Source organism: Halictus rubicundus, chromosome 11 (assembly GCF_050948215.1).
Source record: "Halictus rubicundus isolate RS-2024b chromosome 11, iyHalRubi1_principal, whole genome shotgun sequence".
Lineage (NCBI taxonomy): Eukaryota > Metazoa > Arthropoda > Insecta > Hymenoptera > Halictidae > Halictus > Halictus rubicundus.
The window spans coordinates 1,528,300-1,542,828 of NC_135159.1; the positions used below are offsets into that span (position 1 = coordinate 1,528,300).

At 34.3% G+C, this 14,529-nt stretch overlaps 1 protein-coding gene across 1 annotated transcript in view; it reads left to right on the forward strand.

Annotated features, from left to right (window-relative positions):
* Positions 1–14,529, forward strand: part of LOC143358837 (neurotrimin) — a 144,004-nt gene that overhangs the window by 33,744 nt on the left and 95,731 nt on the right. The window lies entirely within an intron of this gene.

The window sequence follows — 14,529 nt, forward strand, 5'->3', positions numbered from 1 at the left end:
CAAATGTCACATTTTTTTTATTATCTGATATGTATCCCTTAAAAATTTCACCTGAAACATCAAATAATCGTGACTTCAGCGCGATTCATTCCTGAAAATTCCGAAAGTTGATATTTAAACTTAAATTGTGGCGAAAGCATCTCGAAGTATCTCATGAAATTTTGCACAAAGCTAGATCAATATTATAACTTGCCAAAACGATTAGTTCCAGATCGAAGCTATTCAAAGGATTTTTTGTATTCCTCCATAAATAAAAAATGAGCGTAACGCAAAGGGGCTTCAGGTTAGTCCATATTACTTAATGTTAAACAACTTTTTTTGAAAAATTTTTTTTGCCAGTTAATAGTTGAAACCATTTGCAATAACCTATATGATTTGTAGACCCCTAAGTATTCAATTATAGACGGAGTAATTACATAACTATCGCACTGAAAACTGATGAGTTCCCAGGAGCGAGGAAATGGTTATTTACCATGCGTATATCTCCGTAAAAAATTTTTTTTTCTAAAATCTGACTTTGGCACATCATGCACGCACTATTAGGCTATTCAAAAATAATTTTTTTTTATAAAATTCGAAAATTTATAAAATGGATTTTTTGCCGCCTTGGCACCACTGTGCGACGCCTCCAGGTTGTCTGGCCCATGTGCAGTGGTCCCATTTCCAAATTACCCGTGCGCACTGGATGTTTCCACAAAATGGCCATGGTTTTGTCGTCGGGCGGTCCCACGAAGCGAGGCGCCCTTTGGCGTTGATGTAAGGGTCGGTGGTGCGCGCAGCACGTCTCTGAAACTTGGCCGTGCTTGGTGCGCGCAAAATTCGTCAGGAATCGATCGATAATCGATACGGAAGTTCCTCGGCGACCGCTCCTTAAATCTGTGAGCGATCGTTCGACTCGAAAGAGGGCGGTCCGGTCCCTATGGCAGATCGTTATGGACAAAGAAGTGACGCCGCAATTTTTGCAATGTCACAATATATATAATTGATTTAGAAAATATATTTGAAAACATTTCAAATACCTTTTCATTTTTTAACCTTTGTTTCCAAAGTCTATATCCTTTTATGGTTATTATAATTTTCTACGCATTTCTGATAAACTGATAAAAAAATTTTCAAACAAAAATTAGTCCGTAATCATTTGACAACAAATTACAATTGAAGAAATTGCCAGAAACTTTTTAAACAATAAAAAATTAAGGTCACCTGAATTGTTTCGTAATGAAATTGTATTGTGTATCTATATCAATCGAAACATCTTTGTATCCTCTTTAAAAAAGTATTAGAGATCTTACAATCTTGTTAGGTCGAAAATGGATTAGTTTAGAAGTTACAATTTTGTCCCGAACGTCCATATGCTCGTGACACTGTGAAATGAACGGGTACATGGGATTATGGTTTACTGCTTAGTGTTTGCTGTTAGAAGTGATAATCGTTTTGCTATTTCTACAGCCCATGGCGTATAAGAGCGTTAGATACATGAGAGATTTTTAAATAAATGAACATTTTTTAATTTTTTCTACAGATTTTTACTGATTTTGAAGTGTAAAATAATCTCTGCAGTCATAATTATTAATGTGATCAAATATTGAATTTACAAGGTAAACTTTTTCGAAAAATGCGGGATAAAGTAGTATTTATATGTTCTGTTTTGCATGTATTATTATTTTTTGTTTTTGGAGATGTAAACTCCACGGTTAGATGCAGTTTATAGAAAACTTCAATAGTATTTTTATTTATTGATGGTATGGAATATTCATGGTGTCGGGAAAACCTGGTGCATTAGTATAATCATGTTCGAATAAGTAACAAAGTTAGAAGTTTTCTTGTATAAGTTTCTATAGAATAAGCAAGCTTGTTGGGGACGAAACACGTTCCATGCAGCAGATACCCACATAGTAGCCTCGCGATCGGGTAATTAACCATAGTAATTTTTAAGTTACCGAAGTGCAATAGAGCCAACAAAAATTTCAGTGGAATACTGTAGCATATAAATACTACATTATACATTAAATGCTACATTATAAAATGGGATTATGAAATAACGCAATCCCATAATGCATTATCGAATTATGCTCCCTTTAAGGAGCTCGGATCTTAATGTTAATAATGCAATGAACTGGCAATGGCAGAAAATCAGCAGAGTCTGCGAGGAGACGCAGGCGGCAGATTTGCAGCGGGCGGCTCGATTTTAGTACCTGCAATTCCTGCCATTTCAGTTACAACGACAGAGGGCACGCATATACAATTATACATTTAAATGTTTAAAGAGCACCAAAAGTTACAATTTTTCATTACTTCATAAAAAAGACAGAAATGTATTTATACTGATTTTTAGCAATGTTTACTACAATGTATGTATTATAATTAAAATAGTCGTCTTTAGTCTTCTTTAAACCTAATTCTATATGCGCGTTCTCTATCATAGAAATTGAAAGTATAGAAATTGCAGATGACTAGCCACTAAAATGTCGCTAGATGGTGGCATCTGATAAAAATCTGCTGCTAGCAGGTTCTGCTGCCAATATTGCGCTAGGTTGCGGAAACAGATTGGTAGACCAACCGCGGTCGTGTTGCGCTAATCTTGCACCATGGTGGTAAAATTTGGCTGACTGGGTGTTTCTTTTTCATAGAAATATTTCATGCGACGTGGAGTAACCTTACCTAATACCTCGAAATCTTCGTCTCGAGCCTAACTCGATGTTATAGTACAGGAGGTTAATTTGTGAGTCTCTAATCCATAGATTTTGCTGATTAAATTATTCTGTCAGAACCATTCCCGCCGCGAGTAATATTCATCGCTCTTCTACGTAAAATCTTTCGCCCAAGTTCGGATTATCCAGTTATTTCGGAATTCTAGATGATTTCTGACATTATCCGATTGTGAGTGTCTGTCGCCCGAAACAGAATTCTGATTAGTTTCTATTGGTGTCAAGAACCTTCTAGACCTAGACAATCCTCTTTATCTCGGATGGACTACGTACCGACGTCCGCGTATGACAGAGTCTTAACGCCTAGAAAAATCCGGTGCTGGTTAATAACTTTTATCATTTCATTCCAACTAGTTTCGTATTTAATCGACCATTCTTGGATATCATCATATAATTTTACTGTATCTGAATAATTTGGTAACTGGCAAACAAAATAACATATTTATACTTCTACTATATTAATGTAGTAAAAAATATATTAGTATTGTAGTTTATGATCTATATTTTTTTATCATATGATCATATCACTGTGGAGTAAAAGAGAAAAGTTGTTCATCATAATTTACTTTAACTTACACAGTGTACCTTAAGGGGTATATATTTTTAAACATTTGAAAAATAAGAGAAATTCAACAAAATTTGTTGTATGTAAAATTATCTTTTGAAAAATTAATATGGACATCTTATTACGGCATCTTCTTCTATATGGTTTTCTTTCTAGAATGGAACAGAAGTCGAATTTAACTCTTGGACGGCCGCTGCCACGTATACATGATTTCACAAACCATTACGGTTACCAGCCGCTATCACGTATACGTGATTTCGTGGACCCGTCCGGTATTAGCCACTGTCACACTCACATGATTATACTATGAAATATCGATAAAAGATCATTCTAGCGCATTTGCCCCCTCAGAAATCCTACTTTTGTGAATCTAGTAAATCTAAAGTCTATGCTAAGACAATTTTTAATAGTATACAATTGTGCGTAGTGTAACAGAATGTGAAATTGCATATTATTCGCATTTTCATGCTATGAAAATCAGAAATTGATAGTCCCAAATGCATATTTTCAAATTAATATTCTTCATAGTAATAGATAATCAGCTAATTAATCTTATAGTCTTATGTGGTTCATTTATATTGTATGTCAATTTAGAGAAATGTTCCAAATTCTTGGAACGAAGTCCATTTACTAATAGGAAGAATCGTTTACCAAGCCGCTGACCAAGTTATAATTAACATGAAGACGTAAAAAGAATAGAAATTTTGAACCTCCAATAATTATGGTTACTGTATGGTTAATGGAACTTCGTTTCTTATACTCATGAGACTATTATGCATTTAGATCCAACATTACTGGAGAAATTAACTGATCTTTATCCTCTTGAAATTATCCTCAAGCGGAAATACGCCACTGTCCGAGAGATACAGAAAATAGGTAACGGTATATTGCATATACATATGTATATATACCTATAGGTACTCGTAATGGAAGTTTGAAGCAGTTTGAATCAAAATTGTCATAATTTCATATGTTTATGTTAATCTCATTTATTTTATAAATTTCATTTAGACAATTCGTTAGTATATTCTACAAATTTTTATTGTACCTTACAAGTAAAAGTACAGTAAGGCATCTTGTTAATGAATTAGTGGAAGGTATTTTCATATATAAAGAAATCGTTGCCTAGCAAAAAAATTACTTTCCAGATAATAAAACTTTAACTTCTTCAACTAATGGTCAAAGAAGTAGATTCGGTTACTCATTTCTGCTGCATTGCTAAAAACTAAAATCGTACCGTTGACCTAATTCCTTCAGCATCCAGATTCGGTGACCGTTTGCCCCTTTCAACTAGATCCACCTCCCGTTGGAAAAGTCACTGTTTAGACATTTTGCTGAAACCCCGTTTTAAATGAAAACTTCCAGACTACTAAAAGTGGAAGCAGCGCAGTGTATGGAATACACTGCTCTCGCCGTTACCGGTTTCCGAGTGAAAACTTGAAAATGAGAGTCTGTTGAATTCATGCGTTTGGGTTGGCGATATAGTCAGTGTTAGGATTCCATTTTTTCAAGACATCTGAAAATTTTATGATTGACTTTTTCCAACTCACGTGATGGTCTTACGTTGCATCGAAGAGCACGCGAAAAACAATTTTAGGTTCGTTCTCATCGGTTTGTTTTTTCAATTTGCGTAAAGAAACTTTCACGTCGTAGGCACAAGCAGAAGTTCATAATAATTTTCATTGACCACAATGTATTGAAATCTAAAACTATAAACTGTTTGAAAATCCCGTTGAAAGGGTTGTGCCTAGATGAGAAGGTTTTCAAATTGTGTATATGAAGATGAGGCAAAATTTATTTTACAATGCTACACCAATGTAAACTTCATATGACACTTACAGTTATAAACAATTTATACGGTTCTTGCGTGTTTGTCCGTTTCTTAGGATTTCATTTATATACCTACTATTGTTATTCATAAACGAATAAAGACATTTGCATTCAACTAATCTTATGCAATATTTATGCATTACACGATCATTTTTGAATAGCTAAAACGAAGAAATATGCCGTTTCTTGTGAGCTTAACTATGCAGAGAATAGAGGAAACAAGAAAAGCGTCTGTTCCTCAGACTCAAAACAAACGAATTTTTTAAGATAAATATGGAAGTCATATTGAACATGATGTGTAGTCTAATTATGTTGCAGTTGCGACACACTAATAAATATAATGTTACAAAACGTTAAATCTACATATTTCTCTTATTCTTGACCTTGTATGACCTTGGAAGTCATTGTATATATCAATTAATTCGTCTCGATCCACGCCTTCATATGGCATTAAAAAACACATAGGTAAATATAAAAAATTGATATGTTATTGTTTTGCCAGTAAGATACACTGTAAGTTCTTCCTCTTCTAGTTTTTAAAATTTTTACTGTTTTCGAGAACAACGCTGGTCCAATTCACCACGAACACCCCGTATGTTTGAATTGTACCAGATTTTACAGTAGTTTGGTGTTTTCCATTTTTATTATTCATTTTAATACATGTTTAGAGTTCAGTATTCATTCTGATATTATTAGAAAGAACAAAGCTTTAACTTTAACATAAAAAACAGTTAGCTGCTATTGAGCTACCTACAACGATTTGTATTAGCAGTGAAGAAGCACCATTAGATGTGTTTTCTGATGAAAATTAATGATAAGATTAACGTATTAAAAACATGTCTTTTCCCCATAAAAGGTGATCTATGTGTTATATGCTTTCATAAACTAATAAATGAAGGACTTTTCGCTAGACGTCGATCACATGTGCAAACAGTGTCACCAGACGAGGGGAGGGAGCATGAATTAAGGGGAAGAAGTTATCCTCTCTCTGCCAGTACCGGAGTGTGCACGTGACATTGTGACACATGGAAGCATGAGGGAATAGCGCAGTAGAAGGGGAAATTAAAGTGGGGTAACAAGTCTTGATCTGGCGACTCTGTGTGTAAAAGATGTCAGTTTCAAGCAAACGGTCTCACGCGAACCATTATACATTAGTATTATCTTGTTTGTAATTTTTATCAGCTTTTAACAACATTCTTGACAGCATTAGTGAATATATTCTCACAAAACCATATACTAAAAAGATAAGTTTTGGCAAATTTCAAAATTTATTATATTTTACAAAATTAGAAGACTAAAATTTAATCGCTTATATTTACGAAAATTATAAAAATTTTAAATGTATTAATATGTGTATCACGGTTTACGTATTTATACTTACTTTGAACTATGTCTTTGAACCTTTTTATAAAAACGCTATTTAACACCATAATTGACTATAATCGACTATAATTGAATAATATTTGAATTACTTATCGAAATTAAATTAATGATAATACTTAAATAAATATTTCAATTATTAATTATTTGGTGAAGAGTAGGTATAGGTATAATTTACACAGTATCATGTAATGTAGAACACTATTTTAGAACAATATCTTCACTTATTACTCTTTTGGGAGAATGAATACTGCATGACGCAGTCCTATGAAAAAATACGCGCTATCACCATAAAAATAGTTCTACTACAGATTTCGTTGTTACTTCCCGATTTCGTTGTTAGCGAATGAAATACATATGCGCATTCGTATTACGAAACAGCACATCAGTGCTGTTTGATCTTTGCCCTTTTGTGCGTAACTGGAACGAGAAGACATAGATAGACTCTAGATACAGGCTGCTTTGACTCAGGGTTTGCTGAAGAGGAAAAGGGAGAGTGGTGAAGAGGATTACCAGGACCACCTGCCCGACTTCTCTATGACATTTTGTACTGATATTTCGGAAGATTCCTTTGGGATTGTAACTAATGCTCTGCCACCCGTAGATCACTTTGAAGATCGTAACGAACTTAATATCCTTGTTAACATATCAAGTTATCGTGTCTCGTGTCTCGTGTAGTAATCTCTTATTCTAATCGAGTCACAGATTTTATGACACATTAATTCATTAATACATACTTTGAGGACGTAACTTCGATATTATCATGTGCATTCTAATTAGTACGTACATATACAGACATATAGACAAATTAAGGACGTATAATACTGTAATGGTCTGCAAAGCAGGAGTATTTTCAGTTCACTTTCCTTAACCAAACGATGCAACTAAATTTGCCAATTGCTTCTTGTAGCTAATGTTATGCATCTTCGACAGTTCAAAAGATTAAACAGAATTAGCCAAATTGATGAATCCACTTTTGGTATAACCCTCGTTAACATATAAGGTGAGGCACCCAAGACTTTCACCGAAAATATCTCTGTTGTTTTTAGTAATACGAAAAAGATTTCAGGAAGGAAATGTTTGGTTGAGTGGGGCAATTATTGTGACGGAGAAGTTTTTTTCTCTGGGTCATATTTTCCGATGTTTCAAGGTCATCGTCGTTCAAGGTCATCTGCCGCGTTCGAAATATTTTGTAATGACGCGCTTCCCTCGACTTGTTCAATGTCGGTCTGTTAGCCGGTAGCCGCACGAATTTGCGAATAAACGTCTTCGAGCTTCAGAAGAAATCAATTTTCAATGGTCTCAATTTTTTCTCGAGGTCCCTTCCCGCCGCGGGAAACGTCCCGTCCGATCCAGCGTAGAATCCTGCGCTCGTACCGACCTAATCCAGCCTTCGCGGCCATGCCCTCGGAGGCTTCGTGTTAAATTCTGAATTTTCGTGTAACACCAGTTGGTGTCTGGCGCCCGAGAAACAGAAACGATCCTTCACCGTGCTGTCGAAGCCTCCGAGCCCACGTTTTATCCCGCTTTTTTTTTTAGAACGCCTGTAAAACCCCGAAGTCTCCTATGGTTCCGCCCTTCCGTCCGAGGCCAGGAAAAATAAACGACGTGATAATATGTTACTAAGTGATACTTATGGTATCACTAAACAGTATCTTAAAATTAATCAAATGCAAAGCTAAAAGGAAAGAAAGCATTGACAGCAATGTGAACAAAGCCGTTCCACCACCATTTTATTCCACTATTCTCTTCTTCTGAATAAATTTGATGTTATTTATGCTTGAAACATATTTTTGTCTTCATTATAATTTTATTATTTGTATTATTTTATTTCCTGTGTTTGTCTTCAATTCTATATTTTCGTAGTTGCGAAATTACAATAATGAGGCTGAGAAAAACTAAAATTAGGCTGGAAATTAAAAAGACAAATGTTAATTTGCACTAAAAGGAAACTAAAGTAAAACTAACTAATTGAAAATATCGATTTTTATGCTATTGCAAAGTGTAATCTACCAATGTAAAGCATTTACCTGTCGTTAATGAAGTTATAGCTGAGGCAAGTTTCAAAGTAGCTCAGTACAGTTATCGAGCAACTTAAGAGTGGTTCCCGTAAACGAGAATCGACCCTGGAAAGTTGAGGGCGCGACGGTTAGGATGACTTGGTAGTGGTTAGTGGTTTTGCTAACTTTATTTCAATGCAGACGGAACGAAGTAAAACGTCTACCCAACCTGATGAAAGCTTCGATTCAAAATTCGTTTCTGCCACTCAAATTAATGTTTAAATGTGAAAGAGCTGCGAATCTTAATTTGTGTAATGCGAACAAATAATTCAAATAACGTGAAAGGTATTATAATAGTACTTTATTAAATCATATTTTTAATTATAGTAGAAGATATTTTATAATTGATTATTTCTCATTTCTCGAAAAATTTCAGTATTTTTCGAGAAATTTAAATCTAGGAAAATTCTTATGAATCTCATTTATTTTATAACATATAAATTCTTATTTAAAACTTTAGAAAAACTGAATACTGAATTGAGTAATGAGTTTCTTGTTGTTATTAAAGAAGAAATATCTAAAAGAAGAATAAAATATCTGCATAATCCAGAATCTCTGCAAAAAGATTCAGAAGATACATTTTTTTATTTAACATCCAAGGCAGATATGTATAAAATGGCAAAAAAAATTCTAAGCAGACTTTTTGGAAAATATTACAATGATTCTTATGAAAATAGTGAAAAACTTTCAGATTCTCAGAACGAGAAACTATCACTGGAAAAACAGTTAGAATTAGAAATTGCAGATAGCCTTCAAGAATTTAGTGTCAAGAGTTTAGCGGCAGAAGAATATAAATTCCGGACTCTAACAAAGGAATTCCAAATTTTTGAGTCCACTGAAAAAAAGACACCCAATCTTCAGCAACTTTGGGATGTTCTGTATACGATGAAGCCAACATCCACACAAAATGAAAAAACTTTTTCTACGGCTACAAATTTTGTTAAAAAAAAAAAGAAGTAGATTGTCTGATTCTACATTAGACGCATTATGCTTATTAAGAAGTCATTTCAAAAGAAAAGCATAATGTTTTACTTCATAAAAGTTTGGTAAAAGTTTCCCAATACATAATAATTCCCAATATACATATATCTCGAGAATTATCGAGAAATATAGTCTTATTTCTCATTTCTCGAGAAATGAAAAATGTTGAGAAATCAGGAACACTAGAATGGCGTAAGATGTAAAATCTCCGTACACTTGTTGCACGTTTTCCACGGCTTAGCATGCGGCAGACGGAACAATACAACATTTTCGAAACTCGTACATCACATGACGAAAATTCATGTGACTTACGCTCATGCTTAATAATGATTTTTATGGCGAAAACGCTATAAGAACAACCTAAACCTACTGTCAAAAAACTACTGGAGGTGTACTCTATCGAATGATTGTATATGTTTATTGAAATCGGAGAAGAGGTAGAGCACATTAACAAGGACCGCCAAAAACTTTAAAGGGAAATTGTTGGAAATGGCTTTATATGCGTATGCTATTCTATTAAACGACATAGTGTTTTCGCGTCTCCCGTATTGAATGTGCAAATAACGTGCAAATAATGTACAATGTTGCGATCTGCTCAAGCTAGCTGCTTTCACTGGACCGACATCGCGAAGGTACTGACATCGTTTCCCCTCCTGAGAATTTTTGTTCTTGGGAAAAACTGCCCCTTAATACTAAACCTTTATACCTAAGACGCTATGCTATCGTTGAATCCCAACAGAAATGTTGCTCAGAATGGTGATTTTGACAACATATTTCAAGGTCCTTGAAGTCGGAGAGAACGTAGCACTTCGAGAATTTTACCTTAAATCAATGCTTCTAACTGATCAGAAATAGTTAAATTTTCTTAATAGTCCAATTTTAAAAAAGTTATTCTGATTTAAAGGGCGTTCTAATACTTTCGCGGGCTATTGTATATTAGATGTGGTGTCGCGTCGATCCCGGAATTGGGGAGAATCGGCTCGCGACTGGGTAATGGTTTAACGGCGAATGAGTGTAAATTCAAACTCCGGAGAACTAGTCTTTATTTCTAAAATGCAAGACTCGGCTTGCCTTCGGTAACTTCTAAACAGCTCGGTGCTTGAAGGAATTCGGTTCTCGATAGTTCTAGACAGCTCGGTGTACTAGTCAGTTCGGTGTATCAGACAGTTCTGTTGTTGTTACAATATTTTGGAATAAGGTAGGCTCGGATGTGGGTGTGGTCTTAGGAAGTTGTCTATGATTGGTTGAAGGATGTGTTTGGAAGTGGTGGAAAATTAGGAAGAGTGGGAGTGGAAGATACATTTGGTTACAGGCGGCTACGGCTATAAAACTATAAATTTCGGTACGCTAACGGTTCGCAGGCCAACATGTGATCGTCAGCTGAGGTTGTTCGGATTTTTGACTACGCCAAACTACGGTAGGTTTTTTATGGCGGTCATGGTCATTATGTCGCGGGTGGTTAGTTTAACTGACCTTCACGGTTGTACTGACGTCCCTTTGCAGAGGGTTTTTACGACGGAACATTAGAGAAACACTCAACGGTTGATGGTGCTGATATTAACAACAAACTTATTTATAACTACTGAAATGTTTATGCACGGTATTATCGTGTCAGAAGTACGATGCGATTATTTACCCTACACTTCACTATAATACGAACTAGGGGTGTGCGCATACCCGAGTCCTCGGGTCGGGTTTTTGAGAAGTCGGGCAGGCATGGGCGGATACCCGACATTTTCGGGTAACCCGATACTTTCGGACAACCCGACATTTTCGGGAATCCCGATTCTGTGCCCAGAAATGTTTAACTTTCTTATATAATCCTGAAAATTTTGACGAGAAAATGCTGAAATCCAAGTTTTAATATTAGGAATTCACTAGTTCAAAAGTTATGCGTGTTTAAATTTGAGCGATTTTGTGCGTTTTTGACAAGCGAACTTCACAATCGGTCCTCTCTCTATCTCTCGATGTTTGTGAACGAACACAATCTGTACACCAACATGGCGGCGGCCTTACCTGTCAAACACGCTTAATACCGCTCAACTTTAATCACGCATAACTTTTGAACCTAATTTCTAACATTATAACTTAGATTTTTGGCATTTTGTCGTAAAAATCTACAGGATCATATAAAAATGTTAAAAATTATTACCCGAAAATGTCGGGTACCCGCCCGAGCCCGACCGATTTTTTCCGTCCGACCCGAACCCGAAATCTCGGGTACCCGCACACCCCTAATACGGACGCATATGGAGATCTTTGTTCCTCGCGCCGAGTTCTAAAGAATGAAATAAGAAACATGTGAGCTTGAATTTCGAGGTCACTCTTTCGGCATATAGTTTTAACTGACCTCTACTGTCACGATATTTATTTTTTATACGCCTTGTGCTTCGTGAATTCTTATCTAGAACACTACATGTTAAAGGCTCGTCTTGTGTGTAGCACAGCAATAATGTCGCTATTGTAAAATATTCAATACTGTTCGAAATATACGATCTAAGATGGACTTCTCGTGTACAACTATAAAATTCGTCTTTACTTTTCTGATACCTCGCAACGCTGATAACGTTCGCTTCTGCAACAGCTTCTACATGAAGCAGATATTGTAAATCATGCGTAGTCCTAATAGAAAAGGAGTGCACCTCTTAAAATATAATAATATATCTCATCTAATGTTACTATCTTGATTTATGTAACCATCATTATCCATAATGAGGTATACTTGTCAATTGGTATTCATGTCATTACATAGTCAACTTGGTTTTTTTTTAATAGAATTGTAGCGCCACATAGGTTACAGCAATAATTACTAATAGTTAGCGACAATGCCTTGTAAATGTCAAAGCTAAAGTTAAAAATCAAACTGTTTATCACTTCTTTGTCTATCACTGTTTATCACGCTCATAGTTACCACTTAATACTTTTTAAGAGAGGATATTGAGCTACATCGATTTTCGTACTAAAAAACGTGTGATTCCACTTAAAAACGACTTGTTCTTAACATGTCATTTATGCATTCATTTAAAAAAAAGTTAGTAACATCAGAATATACCCACCTCAAAACCATTTTATTTACCACATTTCACGTTGCAAATATTATTAATGACATAAATCAGAATGATAATGTTAAATTTGACACTTTGTGTGCAGTCTTATTTTCCAATTTTACTCTTTGCATCGATATTTACGTGATGCTTCAAAACTGTCGAACAGAAAATGGATTCTCAGAAGTAGAAATTAAAGGAACTGAAATTATATTCCGGATATCAAAAAAGTTAGCAACTCGCGAAAGGAAAGATGCTGGTTTCAATTTACGTAGGTAAGCCTGTCTCCCAGAAGTGAAAAACTTTTTTTGCAAGAAAATAATTGTGCAAGAATATATACGTTCTACAATAAGTTTTACGTATTAAAATGATAATATGTAAAGTAATCCCCTCCCAGAACTGATGAAAGAAGGGTAATTATTATTTCGATTTCATCACACAGTGATAAGTAGCTAAAGAAATATTTATTTTAATATCATCACAAAATTCTCCCAAAATGCATCTTACTACTTACCAAAAATATTGCAAAAATTAATTTCATTTAATATGCAACAATAAATGAAAACACTTTGGAGTATTGTACGTACACTAGAATGCAGAAAGAATTTTTTAACTGTAATACCAACTTCTCGCCAGTTTCAATGAAATTGTTCGATAATAAACCTACATATATCTACATATATCTCGCGTTTGAGAAAAATACGTGAAAAGTTTAGTCAAACTGCATAGTCAGGTATATTTCTGTGTTAAAGGACTTCTCAACAACTTTTATAGTGGAAAATGGTACTGTAAGCGTGGAGTAGGGAATCAATATTCAATATTTTGTGCTGAGTTCAATTCCGTTAAAATCTACATTTCCATAATATTTATTGTAATTTTTCCAAACAGAAAAATTCTCCTCAAAGGAGTTATGCAATATTACATCGTCATGTATAATTATGTATAATATATTATGTTATGAAACTACGTCCGATCTAATTCTCAAGAACCAACATTTAAACATGTATATATGAATACATATATATGTATAGATCGTGAAACTGTGTCAACCTAAAAAACTCGTAAGATTATAAATTTCTTTATGGAGTCTAAAAAAAAATTAATTTGAATTTGTTGCTTTTCGACTTTGAATCACCGGTATCCCTGAAAATGGTAATCTATAAATAATTCATCGTGTGATTTCATACTTTATTTCTCACTCTCACTGAAAATAAATAAATTGTCTATATCATCTTCTCCGAAAATGGAGATTGAAAATAAAAAGACAGGGCATACAGGGTGTTACATTTAAATATGAATAGGACAACATCTCGCGACGGATTAAACCTATCAAAAAAGTGTGCCTACTTGTTTGACATAAATTGACAAGTTGGATAGAACCAAATAGAACCTGAAACTGAATATAGGACTTGAAAGATTAGCTTTGTATTTACCTTGAAATGATGTGTAATAAACCTGTAGATTATAATGTTATTTCTTAATTAAAACACTTCATAACATTTGCATTCTGAAATCGAACTTTTCATATCCAACAACCTAACAGTATTAAAAATATCTAATTAAGAACAGGTAACTGTACCTTTGCAGCTCATGACTAGACTGCAAATTGTTATGTAAAATAAAATTTGTCCAAGTTAATTATAAGAAACTAAAATTAAATGAAAATATGTTTTCTCTTTTAATCGTCTTAAAAGGTCGTAAATAATATAACAATACCCTTAAACTCATCTAATGTCTTTTCAGTTTTGAATTTGATCTATTCATTTTTTTGTTATGAACGTATAAAATCCACAGTTTAGTCATGACTTTTCAGTTAAGCTTGGCGGAAATTTATCCCTATGCTAATAATAGTTACAAAGTTTTTCAGTTGTTGATAATAACAATAATGAGTCGATAATTAAGTATATTAACAAAACAAAGACTCGTATCTTACATTTATTATTTCAAAATTTAGTGAAGTA